This window comes from Theropithecus gelada, chromosome 15, assembly GCF_003255815.1.
Source record: "Theropithecus gelada isolate Dixy chromosome 15, Tgel_1.0, whole genome shotgun sequence".
NCBI classification, from domain to species: domain Eukaryota; kingdom Metazoa; phylum Chordata; class Mammalia; order Primates; family Cercopithecidae; genus Theropithecus; species Theropithecus gelada.
The window spans coordinates 15,411,796-15,433,011 of NC_037683.1; the positions used below are offsets into that span (position 1 = coordinate 15,411,796).

General features: G+C 38.5%; 1 protein-coding gene across 6 annotated transcripts in view; it reads left to right on the top strand.

The window, feature by feature from the left end:
* Positions 1 to 21,216, top strand: part of DENND1A (DENN domain containing 1A) — a 544,396-nt gene that overhangs the window by 212,777 nt on the left and 310,403 nt on the right. The gene's annotated exons all lie outside the window — the stretch shown is intronic.

Below are 21,216 nucleotides of genomic sequence, written 5' to 3' on the forward strand. Positions count from 1 at the left end.
TTTGACCCAGGAGTAGAGATCTGTGAAGATGCTAACTGAAAAACAATGATTGCAGGGAAAGTCATCTCCCTTGTTCTTATGCTGTGTCTTTCTACCACTCTCTAGAATTGCTTACAGTAACTTTGTGAAAGGAACAGGTGAAAATTTACTTTTCTTGCCATCTTTTGGTAGTGGCCAAGATCACATGTTTCCTAAAAGAGACTGCTCCCTGGAGTGCTCCAGAGCAGCACAAGTCATGCTGTTAAAGGGCACTTGTTGTGGGTTTAAGATCCAGTGCCCATCCGGGTGTGGTGGCTTATACCTGTAATCCCAGCACTTTGGGAGGTTGAGGTGGGGGGATTGCTTGAGGCCAGGAGTTCGAGACCAGCCTGGGCAACATGGCGAAACTGCATCTCTATTAAAAATACAAAAATTAGTTGGGCATGGTGGTGCCGCCTCTCATTCCAGCTACTCAGTAGTCTGAGTTGAGAGGATCACTGGAGTCAAGGCTGCAGTGAGCTGAGGTTGCACCACTGCACTCCAGGCTGGGCCATGGGAGAGATATCCTGTTTCAAAAACAAAAAACCAAAAAAAAAAAAACACAAAAAACAACACAATAAAAAACAGATCCAATGCCTATAGCATTAATTTCTCTGAGCTCTAGACATATAGTTGATGATCCTGGAGTGTGAGTACTTTAGGTTAGATTTAGTTCAGTTGCTGCTTAACATCTGCAAACTAGCTCTAGGTAGTTTGCTAAATAACTTTACTCACTCACTCATTAATGAAGCATGCGTTAAGTACCTCCTTTGTTCGGGCATTGATATGGGTGAATGAATGAAGAAAGGAAGTTTTATATGAGTCAATGAATGAATGAGAGTTGTACTTTCTGTCTTCAGGCAGCTCACAGTCTCTGATAAGATGATTTGACCAAGGCTCTTTTTATGTGAGTGAATTTTAGAACCTCATGCCAGTGGGATATACTGCCAACCCAGAGTCTGTAAGTCACAGTTATTTTTTGCAAGAATTGAGTATTCTCATTTGTTTTGCTAATCCAGAAAAGTTAAGTTGTAAACAAAACATTTATTTATTTATTATTATTATTATTATTATTATTATTATTTTTTTTTTTTTTTTGAGACGGAGTCTCTTGTAGCCCAGGCTGAAATGCAGTGGTGCAATCTTGGCTCATGACAACCTCTGCCTCACAGATTCAAGCAATTCTCCCTCTCTCAGCCTCCTAAGTAGCTGGGACTACAGGTGCCCACCACCACGCCCAGCTAATTTTTGTAATTTTTAGTAGAGACGGGGTTTCGCCATGTTAGCCAGGCTAATCTTGAACTCCTGACCTCAGGTGATTTGCCCGCCTCAGCCTCCCAAAGTGCTGGGATTACAGGCATGAGCCACTGTGCCTGGCCGTAAACAAAACATATTTTACAAGTTAGTGAAAAATAATTTTTAAGAATCCAATGATACCTGACTATGGAGAAATATATTCCTGGCAACCAACCTATGGACTCAGAGAAAGAACCTAGGATGGAATCAATTTTCAATTTGTCTGTTCCCCCACTTCCTCCATTGTTTTATAGTTATGATCATTTAAAGGCATGTGAATGTATGTGAAACTGTGCTGCTTTTCTCATGCTAGAGTACTTCTGGTTCTCTTACAGTAGAGCTGTCTCTGAGAGTTGGTTTTTTTTTTTTACTTTTATTTTTATTTTTTATTTTTTTGAGATGAAGTCTTACTCTGTCCCCCAGACTGGAGTGCAGTGGCATGATCTCGACTCACTGCAACCTCTGCCTCCTGAGTTCAAGCGATTCTCTTGCTTCAGCCTCCCTGGTAGCTAGGATTACAGGCATGCAGCACCACACCTGGCTAATTTTTTTATTTTTAGTGGAGATGGGGTTTCACCATTGGCCAGGCTAGTCTCGAACTCTTGACCTTAAGTGATCCACCCGACTCAGCCTTGCAAAGTGCTGGGATTACAGGTGTGAGCCGTCACACCTGGCTGATGCTTAGAGTTTTTGTCCCCACAACCTGGTTGTAGACAAGGTCACCTGGCAGGAGCTACCTGCACACTTTCTCAGTATTCCCTGCTGCTGGGGCTGGTATCTGTGACTGAAACAGGGTCAGCTGCATTGTGAGAGATTGCTTGTCCCAGCCCACCAGAATGATTTCTTTGGAGTGTTTTGATGAAACTGCTGAGGGTGGGTGCTGGTCACCACCCAAGCTGACACCACTGACTATCCTTTCTCAAGCATAAAATGCCACTGCTTTGTCTTTCCTTTACTCAGTCAATTCTAATATGCCTGCTAGGCAAGCATGCTTCCAATTGTACACACTAATTTTTAAGTACTGTTAAAAGTAAATTCCAGTTTTTAGATGGCTTTTATAAGGGGCATCATGGCATAATTTGTGATTTTTTTTTTAAACTCTTCTCTCCATATGTAAAGGTATAGTGGCAAAGTCAGACAGTTCTAGAGTCAAATCTTAGCCCTATCTTTCATAAACTATATGACCTTGGGCAAGATATTTCACCTCTTTGAATTTTAGTGTTTCTGTTGATGGAATAGTGACAATAATGCTATTAGTAATAATATTCTTATTGTCAAAATTAAATATAACGTATCTAAGAATTATCAACATAGTGTGAATTTTAGGAGAGTCTAGTTTTTTTTTTTTTTAAATTATCTTTATTTTAAAATGTATTCATTGTTATTTACCCCAACTTGTGGAAAACCGTGTAGGTTTCAGTGCCATTATAAGGAGTATGTGGAAAGGTATGATGAAAAGCCCAAAGTCCCGTGGTCCCACTCCTATGAGCAGTTGCTGTGGAGACATGGAAATGCTATTCTGAATTGACCTAACCAGTGGTCCTGTGCTCTAATCTCTGATTCCCAGATGATAACAGATGTCTCTTAAATGATTCCAGGTGTTCTGAACATAGCAAAATCTCTTATCTGCCACATCCACAGTTACTCCTTAAAGTTCTTTTATATTACCTCTTTAATAGTATTTGAAGGATCGAGATTCCTTGACAGCTGTTGGAACTCTAACTCCCTACTTGAAGGGACTCTGCTTTTAGTCCTCAGGTGATCTCCAGACTTTCATGCTGTACCGTTTGATTCGGGCCCACATGCCAAATAGTTTTAATATGTTCTCCTTTTTTATTAAACAGGTTTTGTCATGTCCAAGAGATTTCCTGCTGGTAGCAGCTATAACTTTTTCTCACCATCAAGGCATTCCCTGCCCCTTGTTAACTCTCGGTCAGGGATTTTCTGCATACTTCTCTTCAAAATATTCTCGTTGGCATCGTATAGGCGGTGAAGTTTTCCCTGACTACCTTCGGAGTTCAGTACTCCCTTTTCCATCATTTAGAGTGTTTTATGCATACTTGTAGTTTCAGGCCTTTAAAGGTCCATTTGTACTTTGGGAGACATTCTCCTTTGTCCAACCTGAGCTTCGCTTCTGTAGCAGGAACTGAGGCATATAGGTAGAACTTTCTGCCAGATTAAATCTGTTGGAAATATTAAAGGCAGAATGTTGTAGTTACAGAATTGAACTTGATTTCTAATGCCAGCTCTACATTTTAATATCCTTTTGACCTTGGGCTAGTTACTTAGTCTTTTCACATTAGCCTGTTTTGTTAATTAATTAGTTTCTCTCCTAAACCCAGTTAAAAGAAGCCAACATTTCCACTGTTGTAACAGAGGCAGGGAGGAGGAACCAATGGCTACAGATTTCCATACGTACATCTGGTGCCTGGTCCATGTCATTGTCGTCGTGGTGGTAACAGCTAATGCTTATGGCGTGTTTACTCTGCCAGGCACTATTCTAAATGCTCCAGTATACTTGTCTTTTTAAATCTCCATCACAACCCTGTGAAGTTCATACTACTGTTATCTCCAATTTAGAAATGAATGAACAGGAGCACAAAGAGGTTAAGTAATTTACCCAAGGGGCAGAGCTACAATAAGAACACTGGCGATCTGGTTCCAGAGCCCAGACTTCCAAAAGTGTTTAATAAGTGTTTAATAAATATGTAAATATGTGTGAATGAATGAATGTGTTGTTGGAAAGTTGAGGTAACTCCTGTCTGAACTTCTGTTTTCTTGATGAAGTAGGTGGTAAGATCAGATACTGAGGGTGAGGAAAAGAGAGTGTGAAGATTAAATATTTGAGTATATATGGAATAGCCATGTAGGCCAACTAGTGGAAAAGGCTGGACAGTGTTGAAGGCTTAGTTGATGTTGCAGATTTTATAAATGTAGAATTTTTAGAGGTATAATATGTTTGTGTGGAATTTTTCCCTAGCTATGCATTTTAGCCTAATGTAGGCACAGAGAAGGTAAATAGTTGCATTCATTCAAGGATAAGGCATTTCCATGCATCAGGAATGAAAGGAAAAGAGACACATGCCTTTATAGTCTGGATATAATGGACCACCACAGAACTGAGCTGGATAAGCCAGTGGTGAAGAAAGGAGAGCCTCATACTTGAGAATGAAGAGACCATTAGTGATAAAGGTTAAGAACAGGTAGAAAAGGAGTTGTAAGATGAACAAACACCAGGATAAAAAACTAGTTTCAGAATTGGGAAGTCTTAATTAGTGATTTTAGAGGCAGGGCAGGTTTGGTAATGGGAAGGTTAAGGGGAGACTTAAAGAGTGGGTGACTAGGATACAGTAAAGAAAGAGGTCAGAATGATGAGGTCATTGTAGCCCCTGAGAGCCAGGGTGTTGAATGACTGCCCCCATCAACTGTGCACATGGTAGTTGTACACAGTAGGTAGGATGTCACAGTAGCAGTGGACTCGAAAGACATTGCTTCCTTGAATTTATATATACATTTATGTGTGTGTGTGTGTGTGTATATATATATATATATTTTTAATGAGGCTTTCTAGATGACTCAGCAGTGTAGCTGCACTCAAGTTATCTTTTCTTGGTTGGCGAGTGACTAGAAAGGATTCTCTAGAGTGGTAGCCCTGTTGAACTCAGCCTTCAGAATTCAGCATTCAAACTCCAATAGGGATTTCCCAGTTGATTGTTGCCTGTAACTAAAGAAAAGGTCTTCAAAACTTTTATTACATGCTGCCTTTTTTGCAAAATTTCATTTGTGGTGTAAAAAGACAAAACAGGACACACAAGCAAAAGCTTTTATATCACAATATCCTATTATTACCTTTTCTTAGATTTTATATTTTTAGACATGCACACTTTTTTAATTAGTGAAAAACATTTATATGTATCCAAGGATTATTTAGAGCTAGGTAAAGAATTTGGAAGTGCTTTTGTAGTTCTTAGGTCTGTTGGAAATTTGGACATCATCATGATGTGATGAAAAGAGTATTAACTTTGAAAGCAGAAAGACCTGGTTCAAATGCTAGTTCTACCACTTGTTACCACTTGGCTATTGTGAAAAAGTTATTAAACCTTGCTGAGTGTTGGATTCTTTATCTCTAGTGATAATTCTTAATTCATTGAGTTATGACTGGGGTAGGTAAATATATGGCACACAGTGGTTGCTGAACAAATATTAATTTTTCCTTTCCAATACCCTTCTTCCCTTTATTCAGGTGAATTTTGGATTATTTGTCTTGAGGAAATCTTGGTTTTTCAAGTTCCTTAGAAATCCCAAATGGAAACTGTCATATATTTTCCAGCTTTCATGAATGTGGCTAGTTTTTAGGAGAAACTTCAGTAGGGACTGTGGGACTGTCAGCAGTGTAGTTTACAATGCAGGCACATGAAATCTGCCGGAATTGGCCGCTGCAGAGGTTAGGGTGTGTGGGTGGGCCATCACTGAGCAGCAGGCCATATAGCAAGGCAGTAGCAAGCTAGGATGCTAGAGGGAGGCAGGATCTACAGAAAACTTATAGGGACATGGGGAAGTAAGAGATCAGGGATGGAGGGTAAGAGGCCTCTGACATTTGTTCTCTGAGGTCAAGTTCAGACTGTGGCAAAGCAGAATCAGTGCCGTGCCAAGCCAAGCATAGAGACTCGAGGGGAATTCAGAATGGGGAAAATGAGGCAAGAGAATGTGTTAGAGCAGAGTTGATTCCAGTATAAGAATCAGTGCTTGATCATTATGAGAATTCTATCCAAAAGGCACAAGAACAAAGAACATAACTTCTCACCTAGAAACTGGGGCACTGGTGCTCAGAGAGGGGCCTGGGTCGGGAGTAGGATTGGGAAAGAGAAGTCCTGGGAACAGAGGAGGCCTTAGTTAGAGGGTCTGCTAAGCTGGCAGGGGATCTGTCTGCTCCATTTAGGCCTTCTTCCTGAGAGGGTTGCAGAAATGCTAGCATCTCCGCTTTTTAGACATAGAACAGACTTGACCACTTTCAGCCCTGCTGGGTCGTAGAGTGACAGCTCTTGATATGCTGACCAGCTGGCTCAAAGTCGATTCTAGGGGAATGGTAGGCAGCCTACTGATAGCCAAAAGGGGTTGAGGCAGGGGGAGTTATCCCAATACTGTAAATGAAACTCAAGTATGTTTAACCCATGGTCATCTATTTAGTGTACCATACGTAACAGTAAAGTCAAAGCCAATGACCTGAATAAATCAAGTGGTGTTTTCTTAAGAGGTGAGGATTCAATTAAAAGCAAAATTCAAGTCTCAGGTACTGAGAATGCTAAAACAGAAGGCTCCAGTAGTCTTTTCTTTTTTTGTTTTTAAAAATTCCCAATTATGTAATCAATACATGCTCATTGCTCGTCCTACTCCCCCTGCCAAACTGAAGGTGCTATAAGAAACTAGAAGAAGAAAAACCCCCACATAACCCTACCATCTGCATGCAACAATGATGACATATTCTTTTATTTTTTATATACTTATAATATTTTATATGTGGTTACTTAAAATTTATTTTATTTTTCTGGTCATGAATATACTTAGACTCTGAAGTAAATGTGCAACATGCTAAAAAACTGAAGAAAATGGCCCAAAATTCCATTTACCCAGAGAATTTATGCTTCCAAAAATATGATGCAAGCAATGCATCAATATGTTCCTTGTAAATAGTTAAAATAACATATAAATATGTAATTAATATGGGTATAATGCAAGTTTCCTTTGACCACCTCTCAATTCGAGTCCTCTATCCAGAACAGAACTCTTATACATAATTATTACATACATTCTTTCACATGCATCTAATTATATAGCATATATGTAAGGTAATGATAAAATAAACACCTGAGAGTCTATTGCCCAACTTAAAAATATGACCATTAACATTAAAACTGCTCCTGTTGGTGGACCACATGGGTTGTTCCCAATTTTTTCTTTTTTCTTTTTTTTTTTTTTTTTGCTATAACAAACACTGCTATTATGAAGCCTCAGAAAAGAAATTCTGCAATCTGCTATCACCACATCTCACCCACCTGCAAGTTTACCCATATATGCTACCTTTTCCCCTGTTATCATGGATACACTTTCCACGTTCCCAGCAAGAGCAAAACCATGCATCCACGCACTAGATTCCATCCCCTTTCATCTACTCAAGACATGATTCCATCAGTTCTCCTCTTCTCATTCTGAATTATTTTCCCCTCTCTACTGGATCTTCCCCTCATTGTGGAAGCGTGTAGCTATTTCTCCTATCTTAGTGGGTGGGAGTAGGAAAACATCCTCTTGACCTAATATTGCTCTCCCATTAGGTCTCTATTTCCCCTTCCCTTTACAGCAAAATTCCTTTTAAAAGTTGCTGAATTTGTTGTCTTCAGTTCCTTCCCATTGTCTCCACTGAAGCCATTCCAATCAGGCTTCCACTCCCACTACCCCTCTGAATCTGCTCTTGTCATGGTTATCAGTGACCAAAAATGTGATTAATTCTCAGTTCTCCTCTTTCTTGATCTGTTTGACACAATCACTGTCTTCTTTTTGATATATTTTCCTCATATGACCTCCAGGGAACCCTATTTTCCTGATTTCCTGCAACTTCCTTGGCTTTTCTTTCTGTCTCCTTTGCCAGTTACTCCATATCTCCCGAAAGTGTTAAACGGTGCTTCCTTCCAGAGCTCAGTCCTCAGGCTTCTTTTTTTTTTTCTTTTTGAGATGGAGTTTCACTCTTGTTCCCCAGGCTGGAGTGCAGTGGCGCGATCTCGGCTCACTTGAGCCTCCCAGGTTCAAGCAATTCTCCTGCCTCAGCCTCCCTAGTAGCTGGGATTACAGGCATGTGCCACCACACCCAGCTAATTTTGTATTTTTAGTAGAGACCGGGTTTCTCCATGTTGATCAGGCTAGTCTTGAACTCCTGACATCAGGTGATCCGCCCACCTTGGGCTCCCAAAGTGCTAGGATTACAGGCATGAGCCACTGTGCCCAGCCCTCAGCTTCTTTTCTTTAAATATATTTACTCCCTTCATTGCACCCAGTGTCATGTCATATCTGTTAATACCGTCCAACAACTCCCAGAATTAAATAGCAATCTCAAACTTGGATTTTTCCCTTGAACTCCAGCTGCTTACACCTTCTCTTGGCTATCTGATAGGCATTTTTGTATAACACGTCCAAAATTCAGAGTCTGATTTTTCTCCTCAACTCTATTCTCAGTCTTCCCCATCTCAGTTAAGGGCAGGACAATACCTTTTTTACATTTGATAATGCCAAAATTCTTGGAGTTGTTCTTGACCCTTCTCTTTTTTGTCCACACACTTTGTATTCAAGCCATCCACAAATTCAGCCGTATCTTATATTGAAAATTATCTTGGGAGTCAAAGCAGGCGGATCATGAGGTCAGGAATTTCAGACCAGCCTGGCCAACATAGTGAAACCCCATCTCTACTAAAAATACAAAAAGTAGCTGGGCGTGGTGGCGGGCACCTGTAATCCCAGCTACTTCGGAGGCTGAGGTGGGAGAATTGCTTGAACCAGGGAGGCGGAGGTTGCAGTGAGTCAAGATTGTGCCGCTGCGCTCCAGCCTGGGCGACAGTGCAAGACTCTGTCTCAAAAAAAAAAAAAAAAAAAAACAGAAAGAGAAAAAAAAGAAAAAATTATCTAGTATCTGTTCATGGAACTCCACCTCCACCACTACCACCCTGGTCCAAGCCAACACCATTTCTTGCTGCATTGTTAGAAATGGTTTCCCTGTTTCTAATCTTAACCTCGTAGATGCAGCTTTTCTCATACTGCATTTCTCATCTGATCCCAGAACACAAAACAGTATTTGAATGCACACATTTTCTCAGTTCTCCAAGGATGGTACATATTATTCTTGCTGTGTTGATTACTGTAGTCTTTATATCTATCTAGTTCTCTACTTCTTCCTTTCTTCTTGGATGTTCTGCTTTTCTTGTTACTGTGCATTTCTGTGTATATTTTAGATTCAATAATATTATCAAGTCTCATAAAAACCAGGTGGAAATTTTCACTGAATACAAATAAGTCTGGAGTGAATTGACGCCTTTATGTTAATGAGTTTTCTTACCCAATTCTTGAACATGGTGTCAGTTTATTTAGATTTTATTTTAATATCTTTTAAAAACACTTCAAAATGTCTTCCATAATGGTCCTACAAATCTTTGCTTCATTTTTTTACCCCTAAGGACCTATGTTTTTGTGGGTTCTACAAATGGCATATATTTTTAATTATATTTTTCTGTTCTTGTGTTGTTTAGAAACTCAATTGATTTCTGAATATTGATCTTTTGCCCAGCTACCTAATTCTAGTAGTTTATTATATATCCTTTTGGATTTCAGATATAAAATTACATAATTTATAAATAACCACTTTACCTTTTTTCCCCCTTTCCTATTTTTGTACTCTTTATTTCCTTTTCTTGTCCAGCTGTGCTGCTTAGTGTCTTCAGTACATTGTTGAGAGTAGAAGTAAAATAATGAGTATACTTTTAATGTTCTTTATTTTAAAGAAAGTATATTAGCATTTCTCCAGTAAGTCTTAAATATTCTTTCTTAGATTAAGGAGATTCTTTTTTTGCTCTTGTTTTACTTAATTGCCACAAATGAGTATGTCTAATTGTTACTCTTAAACTAATTCACTTATTTGCTCTTGCTGTCTTCACAATGCTTTGTCTCTGATGTGTTTTTTTTTTTTTTTTTTAAATTCATCTTGTGTGGGATTTCAGCAATTCTGGAACATTCTCAACCATTATTTCTTTGACTTTTGATGCTTCTTTTTCTTATTATTTCCTTCTGGAAATTTGATTAGAATGCATTAGGCTTTTTTACTCTCTTTCATGTTGCTTATTTTCCTTTTTCAATTGTTTCTTCTTCTTGTCTATTTAGATCACATTATGAATAATGTATCTGGGTTTATCTTCCAGCTCACTAATGCCACCTTTACTTGTGTCTAATCTTTTCATTTTGTGATATTCCATTTGGTTCTTTTATAGATCTGCTTTGTTCGTAGTTTTTCCCCGCCCCCCCCCACCATTGTCAATCAGTCCTTTAAAAAATGAAAAACTAAGCTTTTTACATGCATTAAACACTTTTTTTAATTCTGTATCTGATGGTTTTAGTTGTCTACAAAGCTTTATTTGTAGGAATTTGGGGAGGTGTGGGGCTTGGCTAAAATTGAATCCCTCTAGAGTATATTTATATTTCAACTATGCTTCTGGCTATTACCTAGGAATACTAATAATTTGGGTTCTCTATATCTATGTTTGCCATTTTATGAGACCATGATAGGTGAATTTGGATTGCAACTCCATGTGAGAGCATACTTTTAGTTAGACATGTCACTGGAGATAATTTGCTTGTACCCTGCAACAGTGTCAAGAATGAAGAATTTTCTGCTGATAGAATTTATTCAGAATTTTTTATCCTTACACTAAAGATGTAGCCCTTGAGCACCTAAGCATTAGGCTGTAGTGTACTTAAGAGATTTCTAGGCTTTATCTCCTTTCACCTCTGCCCTGTGTCTCCATCATTTTGGGAGCTCAAAGTGTTCACGGTTTGGCAAAGAGCTTCAGGGGTAAAAGCTAGCTTTATTGCTTGTTTACCTTTCTGAGTTCCAGTTTTTTCCATTTTATTTTTCTGGCCTCTAGAGTGTTTACTTTTTACCACATTAGGAATATTTTTAAAGATGGTACGTGAAAATATATAATCTGGCATTCAGTTGTATCAGTTGGGAGAGTTTTCAAAATATCTAATCTTCCATAGGCCAAAACGGATGAACTAAAGAAATGAAAACATGTATAAATATAAAATATACATTTACATACACTACAATTCACCAATTTTAAGTGTACAATTTAATGAGTTTGACAAATGTATACAGATGTATAACCACTACCATGGTCAAGATACAGAACATTTCTATCACTCCCAGAAGTTTTCTGTGCCCCTTTTTAGTCACTCCAATCTCCCCTGGCCCTAGGCAAGCGCAGATCTGTTTCTTTCATTGTCAATTAGCTTTATCTTTCCTAGAATTTTATTTAAATGGAAAGGAGTACAGCATGTACTCCTTTGTGTCTAGCTTCTTTTGATCAGCATAACATTTTTGAGATTCATTCATGTTACTTATATATGAGTAGCTTGTTCTTTTTGGTAAGGACTTATTACTGCCATTTTAATTGTTTTCTAGGTTCTTTCTTTCTTCCTCTCTTACTGTCTTCCTTTGTGGTTGAGTGATTTTTCTATAGTAGTATGTTTTGATTCTTTGCTTTTTATTTTTAGTGTATCTATTATAGTTTTTTTGCTTTGTAGTCACCATGAAGCTTATAAAAAACATAACTATAACAGGTTATTTTAAGCTGATAACAACTTAACTTTGATCACATGGAGGCCAAAAACTCTGTACTTTACCTCCTACCCGGACATTTTGAAATTTGATGTCATAATTTACATCTTTTTATAATGTATATCCCTTAACAAATTATCATAGTTATTTTTTAGGCTGGCTGTGGTGACTCACACCTGTAATCCTAGGTGGATGGATCACTTGAGTCCAGGAGTTCGAGACCAACCTGGGTAACATAGTGAAACCCCTTCTCTACTAAAAATACAAAACAAAGAAATTAGCCGTGTGTGGTGGTGCATGCTTGTGGTCCCAGCTACTTGGGAGGCTGAGCCAGGAGAATCGCTTGAAGCCGAGAGGCAGAGGTTGCAGTGAGCCAAGATTGCGCCACTATACTCCAGCCTGGGGAAAGACTACAGGGAAAGACTCTGTCTCAAAAGAAAAGAAAATTATTGTAGTTATTTTTAAAATAGTTTTGTCTTTTAAAGTACATACTTATGATATAAGGGACTTACCACCATTATGGCATTAGAGTATTATAAATTTGACTGTATACGTACTTTTACTTTCAGATGTTTTATGTTATTTATTAGCATTCTTTTTATTTCAGCTTAAGGAACTCCCTTTGGCACTGCTTGTAAGACTGGTGATAGTGAACTCCCTTAGCTTTTGTTTGTCTGGAAAAATCTTTCTCCTTCATTTCTGTAGGGTAGATTTGCTGGGTACAGTATTCTTGGTTGACAGTATTTTTCCTTCAGCACTATAAATATATCATCCCAGTCTTTCCTGGATTATAACATTTCTGCCCAGAAGTTTGCTGCTGGGTATCTTGGAACTCCCTTATATATTATTTTCTTCTTCTGTTGTTGCTGCTTTCAGGATTTTCTCTTTGTCTTTGATCTTTGACAGTTTGATTAGATTCTATCTTGGGGTAGTCTTATTTGAATTGAATCTGATTGGAGGCTTTTGACCTTTCTGTACCTGGATATTTGTATCTTTCTGTAGGTTTGGAACGTTTTCTGCTATTATGTATTTAAATAAGCTTTCCTACTTCTATATCTTTCTCTACCCCTTCTTGAATACCAGCAACTCATACATTGCTCTTTTGATGCCCTTCCATAAATCTCATAAACTTTCTTCATTCCTTTTTTTTTCTTTTTTCTCCTCTGATTGTATATTTTCAAATAACCTGTCTTTGACTTCACAGATTTTTTTCCTTCTGCTTAATCAGGTCTGCTGTTGATTTTTTCTGTTGCATTTTTATTTTGTCTTTTGTATTTTTCAACTCCTGAAAAATGTTTTTAAAAATTATTTTAGGCTCTGTTAAATTTCTAATTCTGGTCGCTTATTGTTTTTCTCATTTCATTGAATTGTTTCTTGAAGTTTATTAAGCATCTTTAAAATAGCTATTTTGGATTCTCTATCAGGCAGTACATACGTCTCTATCTCTTTAGAGTCAGTCACTAGTACCTTATTTTGTCTGTTTAGTGACAACATGTTTCCCTGATCCTTGTAGTTATGCATCAACCTTCTGTGCATTGAAGAAGTAGGTACTTATTCCAGTCTTTGTAAGCTTTTGTGGCTTTGTTTTGGAACCTCCTTCAAAAGTAAGCCCGTTCAGAGTTTCTAGGCAGGTTGTCTGGTCTGGTCCCTAATCCTCTGATTGCTGGGGTAGCTTAGCATGCTAAGCCCATGGCTACCAAGGCTGGTACAGCACTGGGATGTAACTGAAGCCCTTGGCTGCTGAGAGTCTGCCTGTTGCTGTGGGTTATTTATAGCCTAAGGCCACTGTAGTCACCTGGCAGTGATGTAGGCCAGAACTCAAATCTGTGTCACAGGGGCTGCAGGTCTCTGTCTGGTGCTGGGGTGGGTCTAGAAGCTCAGTTCACAGGTATCAGTCTGGAGTTAGAGGCCCTAGGGGTCTGTCTGATGCTAGGTTTTACGGTGGCAGGCCCAGTACTGGGGACCTAGGCAAAGTCTTACATTTATTTCTCTCTCTTTCCCCCAGGCAGATGGTATCTCTTTCCACTGCCTGAGGTAAGGGGAGGGATGACATGGGTAATGCAAAATTGCCCTTTCTAGCCTCTTTGATGTGTCTGTCTTATTATTGTGCTATAACCAGACACTCTGATCTGTTACCTGGTTTCTTTAGCTCTTGTGAGAGTATTTTAAACCATTTAAGTTGATGTTTCTGTGTGGGGATAATCCCTGGAGAGTCCATTTCTGCCATTTTGCTCTACCTTCTATCAATTTTTACTTCTGAGTTCATGCTTTTTGTGTTCTATGAAATCTCTGCATAACTTAAGAGTGCAGAGATTTTCTCCTATATTGTCTTATAGACATTTTGTAGGTTTATCTCTTATATTTAGGTCTTCAGTCCATTTCTATAAATTTTTGTATGTAGTGTGAAGTAAGGAAATTGGTATTAAAATTATAAGTTCGAATTAATAAAACAGTGGCTTTTATAATAGCATCAAAATATGAAATACCAAGGGATACATTGAACAAAATATTTGCCTGACCTGTGCACTGAAAAATACAAAACATTGCTGAGATGCATTTTTTTTAAAAAAGATCTAAATAGATATACCAGGCTGATGGATTCAGGGATTCGATGTTGTCAGGATGTTGTGATGGTTAATTTTGTGTGTCAGCTTCTAGGCTATGGTACCCAATTATTTGGTCAAACACTAGTATAGATGGTACTGTGAAGGTATTTTTAGATGTGACTAACATTTATAATCATTGACTACTGGTAAAGGAGATCACCCTCCATAATGGTAGTGGTCCTTATCCAATCAGTTTAAAGCCTTCAGAGCAGAAACTGAGGTTTCCCAGGGAAGAAGGAGTTCTGCTTCAAAACTGTAATTTAAAAATCCCAGCTTACTGGCCTGCCCTACAGATTTTGGACTCAAGACTGCAACATCAGTTGTTACCTGAGTTTCCAGCCCACTGGCCTGTCCTATAGATTTCAAACTTGCCTCAACCAGTTTCTTAACATAAATCTCTTTATACACACACACACATGCATGCACACAACAGTTGATTCTGTTTCTCTGGAGGACTGTTACTGATACAGATGTCAGTTCTCCCCAAATTGATCTATAGAGTCAATGCAATACCACCAGGCCTTTTTTTTCGTTCAAAATTGGGCAAGCTGATTCTAAAATCTATATGAAGATTTTTGTGGCAAAGAACTTAGGCAAAATAACTTTTTAAAAGAAGAATAAAGTTCGAGGACACATATTACCTGATCTCAAGTTTTATTGTAAAGCTACAGTAATTGAGACATTGTGGCATTGGCACAAAGGTAGACTATATGGATTAGTAGAACAGAATAGAGAATCAACAGATATCTAGATATATTTTTTAGAAAGGTGCCAGGGTAATTCAAAGGGTAGTCTGTTAAAAAATGAAAGGGTAGGACAAGCATGGTGGCTCACACCTGTAATCCCAGCACTTTGGGAGGCCGAGGTGGGTGGGTCATCTGACGCTGGGAGTTTGAGACCAGCCTGGCCAACATGGCAAAACTCTGTCTCTTCTAAAAATACAAAAATTAGCTGGGTGTGTTGGCACATGCCTATAATCCCAGCTACTTGGGAGGCTGAGGCAGGAGAATCGCTTGAACCTGGGAGGCAAAGGTTGCAGTAAGCTGAGATCATGCCACTGCACTGCAGCCTGGGCAACAGAGCAAGACTTTGTCTCCAAAAAAAAAAAAAAAGAAAAACAATGAAAGAGTATTCTATTAAAAAATGTTGATGGAACAGTTGGATATCCACAGGGAAAAAAAAAGGAACTGATTTTTGGATGAAATCACTTTTTCCAATACAAAAGAAGAAAATAATTATCTTTATTATTTTGGAGATGGGCACAGGGAGCCAGGGTGAGGGGGAACCTGGAAGATGGGGCTGGGGTGAGCTTGAGGGAGAGGTCGAAAATAATTACCTTTAATTTCATCATCCAAAGATAGGTAATTGTGGTGTTTTCTCTTAGATGTTGTCTTAGATGTAATGTTGTCTTAGATGTAATGTCTTAGATGTTTCTCTTAGATGTAATGTACAGATAACTTAAATGTATATATTTTTAAATGTACATGTTTGAAAACCTTTTTACTGGATTTGCTTTTTACATATTTTTATAACATCACAACTTTCTATCTGAAGGACCTTTGAATTACCATATTATACTAAGTCATGAAGGTGTTCCATATTTTGCCTAATGATTCTCTACTGTTGGAATTAATAATAGTGATAGTAATAGCAGCTTCCATGTATTGATTACTTTCTACCTGGAAACTATACTAAGCAGGTTATATGAATTGTATTATTTAATCCTTATGACAGCTTTTTCAGTTAGTTGGCGCCATTAAATAAAAAGCAGGGGAACCAAGGGTTAAGTCGCTTGCCTATCTCTAATGTGTGAAGTTTGGATTTATAATTAATCATTTTTTATTTCAATACCTGAGAAAAATATACTGCCATTTTTTAATGTTCTTTATAATTTTTTGCTACTGTAAATTCTGAGGCAGATATCTTTGTGTAGAAATTATTGTCCACATTTCAGATATCCGAACTTCTTCTCTTCTGCTAGTCCTTTATATGTTTGATCCATCTTCACCAAATGAAATATTTTCAAAGCCTGTGTAGGTGTGCAATGTAGCACGCAGGGCAAAACAGTGCACAAACTGCCAAGCTGTTCTTTTGGTTGCTGGCACCCTGAGCCAAACAGCACCAGACCATTATGGGCATTTATATAGGAATGCAGATCTGCTGGGGAACGAGTCTAAGGGATCTGGAGAGCTAACTATTTGGTGGTTAGACTCATGTTGTAAAACAAAGGAGAAACAACTTTAGTAGTCTGTACCCTAGGACATTTTTAAATGAAATTATATAATGTTGGTCCAGTGACTTAACCCTCTGCCTTGCTTTTTCCATCTGAGAGAAGATCACTAAGTTAGAGCTTTGTCTCCAGGTAAGAGGCCCTAAAGAGGTAGTATTGCCCAATGAGCAAAATCGTATCTGTTGATGATTTGTAAGTCACTAAGGGGGCGGTACTACTACACTAGTGGTGTAGCCTTGAAGCTAGAGAGATTGAGGTTCAAATACAGCTCTAAACCATTTATAGTTTACCAAATGATTTCAGCCAAATTTCGTGCGTCTTTTTGAGCTGTGGTTTTCTAATTACTTGGAATGTAAAACAAGTACACAGTGATCTTGAAGCAAGGGATCTCTTCTCATGACTCCTTGGTTTGTTCTTTGGACTTTTCCTCACCTTATTTGGGCTGTGATTTTGTAGAAGAATCAGGGTCCTCTACTCCTCTACCACCTCCCGTGTGATCTGAGGCTTCTTTTCTCTAATGAGCAACTTATTTCTGCTTATTCTGTATTATATGATAATGATAGAGTTAAATCTTCTCAGTCCTTAACTTCTATTATCTGCAGGTCTGCATATCTTTTGCAGTCTCTTAACCTGTTGTTGACAGCAAAAGTGGCCTAAGTGAGATAGGAGGTCGTGTCTAAATGTGTGAAGAGTTGTTTTTAAACACCTAAAGATTGTGTTTATATTTAGAATGTCTTTTCACTTTTATTTCCAAGTTTCAGGCTTATGTACCATTAGTGTTGGGGTAATAAATAAATAAATAAAGCATAGCAGCTCTAACAGTCTCTCCAGTACACCTTGTGTCACTCCACGACTCCTGGGGTCCTGGTTTTTCTGCATTGAGGCTTTAGGAATCCTGGAAACTCACTGCCAAAGTCGGGGGATGGGGAGGAAGGAAGGAGGAGTGAGACTGTGAAGTAACCCAGGAATGGAAAACCAAACACTGTGTATTCTCACTGATATGTGTGAGCTAAGCTATGAGGATGCAAAGGCATAAGAATGATACAATGGACTTTGGGGACTTGAGGGGAAGAGTGGGACGGGGCAAGAGGTAAAAGACTATAAATAGGGTGCAATGTATACTGCTCGGGTGATGGGTGCACCAAAATCTCACAGATCACCACTGAAGAACTTACTCATGTAACCAAATACTACCTATACCCCAATAACTTATGGAAATAAAAAATAAAATAAAATTCTGTAACAACAAAAATGTTGGAGAAAGATAGCTGGTGGGTAGAATAATATGGGAAGTTGTACTTTTAAATTAATTTTGTCTTACATAACTAAAGACACACTGAGTTTTGCCTAGAGAAACCTTTGTTTAAAATGGTTGTTTTTTAATCCAAGAACAAAGTGGGATATGGAACCTAGGTGGGGATGAAATAAATATGCATGTGTGCATAATGTTTTCCCTTTTCTCCTCTTAAAATGGCAAGCAAGATATCTGGGGAACAGATATATTCTGCAAGCGGATCTTCACCATGTCGGAAGTTGGGGATTACTCTTAATGCAAAAGAAATGCCCCTTTTATGGTTTGTATAGCTCCGATTTCCATTTTAAATTTAACTGGCACAGTGGTAGGTATTTTGTAAGATGTGGCTGATACATAGTACCTTACAAAGTTTATTTTGAGTGACTAACAAAGAATACTGGTGAATAGAGACCTTTTTAGTTGTGTTGTTCTTATTTCTTTATTTTCCTATGCCCAGCCCAACTAAGCTTGAGAGGACATGATGTGGATCAGATCACCATAGTAGTTTAGAAAGGAACATGCTCTATCCCTGCCTCTTCACTGTCTAATGAGTTCATGTAAAAAATATATCAAAAGAAATTCTCGTCGCAGAATCCTCACATTTCAAAGGAGAGTATATTTATTATAAGAACTGCTGATTCATTAGGAATGCTTCCTAATTCGAACAGCAACAGCTGCTTCTGGTTAGAATAAACTCCATCTCTTTTGTTCCCTGTCTCTCCAAAGGGATGTTAAATTTTGGTTTAAGACTTTCTCTTGCTTTAGCGTTTTCACTCTTCCTCTTTCCCCAGTTGTAATGCTTTATTATTCTCAGTGTTCATAGGATTTGAACAATCTACTGTACCCACTCCCCACCTTTAAAAATAACTTTGCTTAAGATTACAAATGCTAACAAAACTCTTCTGATAATGTGTTTTGTTTGCATTCACAGTGGCAGCGGAGTGTATTGTATAGCAGTAAAGAAAAAAGTTGAGACACCTTGTAGTCATAAATTCTAAGTGCAATAATTTAAAGTACAGGCAGCATTTCAGAAACTGCCATTGTCCATTAAGTGAAACCACTGTATTAACGTATCATAGCATGCTGTTCTAATCACTTTTCTCCGAATACCAGCTTTTGAAAGAAACATGGCTGTATTTTTTTATACAAAATCTGAAATCATGTAATTGAATAGCTTGGCAGAATAGGTAAATGAATGTAGCAACATGCATTCAAATATGTCTCTTGGGTTTGTAATGAGCTGATTGAAGTTCACAGTTGTAAGAGTTGCCATTTTATTTCCTGATTTTACATTCCGGACCCAGACAAAGGTGCCAGTTTTTTTTGTTGTTGTATTAACAGAAAAAGGAAGAAGAAAATTGTTCGTAAAAATCGGTTTGCCTTTTTTGGGCATCACGACTGGATTCTGTGTTCTAGTAACCTTTATTCAACTGTCCTTCTATAAAATAAAGCATCTTCTAATGTGACCATTTCTACTTAATTTTAGAATTATTAACTGCCTCTGTTAGAGCTGAAAGAAATTCTGTCATGTTGGCCGGGGTTGGTAGTCTGCCACGGGTGTGTACCCACACTAGTATGAGAGAGCGTTGTTGCCTGTGCATACTTATCTCATAGCATTAATCTTAGTAATTACACTTGTTGATTTATAAGTCTGAATCCCCCACTAGACACTGAGCTCCTTGAAACTAGAGATTGTATCAGAATCATCTGTTAGCCCCAGGACCCAGCAAAGGACCTCACAGTCAGTGAATAGTTTATGACCAATGAGCTATAGAATGCTGTGTTAGAGTTCTCTAGAGGGACATACTAATAGGATATATATACACACACAAATATATATATATACACACACATACATATATATACACACACACATACCCACACACACACACACACATATATATATATATAGAGAGAGTTATTAAGTATTAACTTACACGATCACAAGGTCCCACAATAGGCTGTCTGCAAACTGAAGAGCAAGCAGAGCCAGTCCGAGTCCTGAAACTGAAGAACTTGGAGTCTGATATTCGAGGCCAGGAAACAATCCAGCATAAGAGAAAGATGTAGGCTGGGAGGCTAGGCCAGTCTCTCTCTCTTTTTCATGTTTTCCTGCCTGCTTTATATTCACTGGCAGCTGATTAGATTGTGCCCACCAGATTAAGGGTGGGACCTGCCTTCCCCAGCCCACTGACTCAAATGTTAATCTCTTTGGCAACACCCTGACAGACACCCCCAGGATCAATACTTTGTATCCTTCAATCCAACCAAGTTGACACTTAGTATTAACCATCAGCTGCTAAGCCAAATGGATATCCGAGTAGATACCAAAATGTGGAATATACAAAAAAATCATTGGCTTTGGAGCTAAAGAGACATCATTTCAAATCCTGGTTAAGTAAGAGACTGGGAATTGCTTATGGAATCCAATTGAGAGTTTGATGTTTTAGGACAATTCTACATATTGAAAATAACGACTACGCTACTATACCTTCAGACAAGAGAAACCATGTATTTTTGGTGGGAGATAGGGCAGAAGAGAAAGGACAGAGTAATATCGGGGGATTGCCATTCACTGGGCACAGAGAGATCTACTTATGGGTTTGTTGGGATGTCCTTTAGGCTATGCAGATGTGTGGCTCTAGGTAAGTCCCTTATATTCTCTGAGCTCATCTTTCTTTTGCTACAAAAGGAAAGAGTTGAACAGTTTAGAGCAACTGGCTTATCTCCCACTTCCTTTGCCTTACCTGGTTTGGCTAGGTGACAAAGAGCTTGGGTTTTACCTTTTCTTTTCAAGGAGCAAACCCTTGGCACCACTCATGGTATTATGGCCAGACCTCTGGGATGGGCATGATTTCTTAGCTAGGAGAGAGCTTGGTATAATAAGGAGGTTCTCAACCCTAGTGTACATAGACAGACTTGTTTTATTTCACTCCCTTGTGAGCTGTTTCACAAATAATTAGTTAGTATTAAATAATATAGCTAGGCCAGGTGCGGTAGCTCATGCCTGTAATTGCAGCACTTTGGGAGGCCAAGGCAGGCGTATCACAAGGTCAAGAGATCGAGACCATCCTGGCCAACATGGTGAAACCCTGTTTCTACTAAAAAAAAATTACCAAAATTAGCTGGGTGTGGTGGTGCGCGCCTGAAGTCCCAACTACTTGGGAGGCTGAGGCAGGAGAATTGCTGGAACCTGGGAGGCAGATGTTGCAGTGAGCTGAGGTTGCGCCATTGCACTCCAGTCTGGTGAAAGAGAGAGTTTCCGTCTCAAAAATAAATAAATAAGTAAATAAAAATAATAATATAGCTAATGAAACTTGTGGGTGATATACTGTTTTAATACATTAGGTGGACTGAAAACATTCCTATACTGCCTTTCACTTGAGGTGGAGTGGCAGCT